Raw genomic sequence first — 2,335 nt, 5'->3', positions numbered from 1 at the left:
ACTAAGATCTATTGAACTAATTCCCTAAAGTGAACGAACGAACTAAATCCCTGATTGTAGGTCATTTAGTTCAGTGAATAGATACCAAAAGAGTTCGTTCAGTAAATAGATCCCAAGACCAGTTCGTTCAATGAGCGAAATGTGCTGCCACTCCAGTAAAAATGTCCGATCTGATTTAATTTTTTTTCTTAAAAAAATTAAAAAGTACATTTTGCAAAATAAAAGGTATTCTGAATTTCTTTCCCCTTTTTCAAATTTTTTTTAAGCTAGACTTTTTTTAAATTTTTTAAAAATTTTTGTTTGAATTTTGCTCGATTTTTTTATTTATATTTTTTTTTAGAGTTAAATTTTTTAACTTCTTATTTCGAGGGCTGACGAACTTCAAACCTTCCCTAAAATGCTTACCTTAATTTTGTCTAGTTTCGAATTTTAGATTTTCATCAAATTGATTCATTTTTTATTAAGTTTTTTGCGTTTTTAAATTGAAGCTATCGAGCACGACTGCTATCGATTGCAAGCAACCAACAATCGATGTTTAATACAAACTCTCAAAAGTGTGTCCGCACTGGTAACGTTTAATGAGCGATTAATTTGAATATCTGTTACGTAAATTCTGGGCAACGGGAATTCAATCAAAACAAATCAATTTAAGCTGTATAATAATATTGCTGCATACAATATGTGGGTTTTCTATTGACTACTATTGATATATACTTATTATCAAATCATTGCACCAAATTTTTCCGCGAATCTGGCATCTCAAATACTACTTTTCATCGATCTGGCAACATTTATATACAATGTCCTACAAAAATGATGTACTATCGTTACTTTATTCGGCGCATAATTCAAATTAACTTTGATCTGTAATTTTTCTGTGCAATAAGACTCATTAATTTTACAATTTGAATTACAATAAACGTGTTCATATTAATGAATGTTGGGCACTCGTCCTGCTGTACAATTATTCCAATCGGAATATTGCAATAAAGAATAAAAAACACAAGGTTTTTGGCTTTTGTATTTTTTGTTTTTATTTAAGCAATTTAAAAGTTTTTCCCTTTTTGAATATAGAGCATTGCATTGTATGTATACATATATTTTTATATATATTATATGCATCTTATTTGTGTTTTTGTTCTTTACTAATTTATCAAATAAATATAATTTCCATACTTTGCTCGCCTACGTTTTCGACATTAGCCTGGACTCTTTGAATAAATGTACAAATTCACTCAAATTTTACGTGTCGTTTTTATTCATATAGCATTTTATTTGTTGCCCTTTTAAGACATAAAAAAAGTTTGTTGTTTTTTTTCAATGGAATTTGCATTTTAGTAAATTTCAAGTATTCATTTTTCTTTTTTATTTGTTTATAAAGCGCGATCATATATATTAGATATATCTGTATATATATGTGTATATATATTTATATGAATCGTAAACATTTATGCAGTTATTCTTTCTTTATATGTCTTTTGTTTAAGACTTAGGTAAGTTAATGAATGCATATTGTGTGTTATTAAAGGTACCTAAGATTTGCATTAAATTTGGTGTGTACTCGTAAATAGAAATTTTCCAAAATGTTCGCTTCAATTTTGGAAATTTGTATATGCAAGCTTCGGTTAGCCGAAGTTAACAAACTTTCATTGATTTGATTTATGTATTTGAAATGTGAAACATGATATAAATGTTGTATTTTTGTTGTTGGACTGTCCGATGCAACGTTTAATTCGTTAGCTATATATTTTTAAGCAAATGCAGCTTAAATAATGAGTAAATAAAATAATAAATAAAAGAACTGTGCGTCTGACTGAATTTTAAACTATTTATTTGTAATTTTTTTCTTTATTTTTCTGGTATTTTTATGTTGTATATATCTTATATTGATGTAGTTGTAGTTAAATGTATACATTTTAATTGTAATTGTATTTGTATTTATGCATGTTTGGTAAAAGTAAATAACACAGCGTTTTGCATGCAAATTAAAATTACATTTTAAATCAAATTGTTTTGAACAAAACAAAAAGCATTTTATGGCCACGCACACAACTCGCTACGCCTCGAGCTTAAAACATGATCAATTATTTAATTAATAATAAAGGTAATGCATTATAATAATAATATAAATTTATCTTTTTATGCGTAATCTTAATGCAAAAATGGGGAGCATAAAAAATAGGATCGAAATCAAAATAAAAAAAATTGTAATAAATTGAAAACAATTACTATATAGTACATAAACGAATGCATACAATATACAATAATATTATTAATAATAATAATCATAAAAATATGTTGAATATAATATATTAAACCTGATGTTCAGTTGAGA

This window comes from Drosophila innubila, chromosome X (assembly GCF_004354385.1).
Source record: "Drosophila innubila isolate TH190305 chromosome X, UK_Dinn_1.0, whole genome shotgun sequence".
Taxonomy (NCBI): domain Eukaryota; kingdom Metazoa; phylum Arthropoda; class Insecta; order Diptera; family Drosophilidae; genus Drosophila; species Drosophila innubila.
This window is presented reverse-complemented; position numbering follows the sequence as displayed.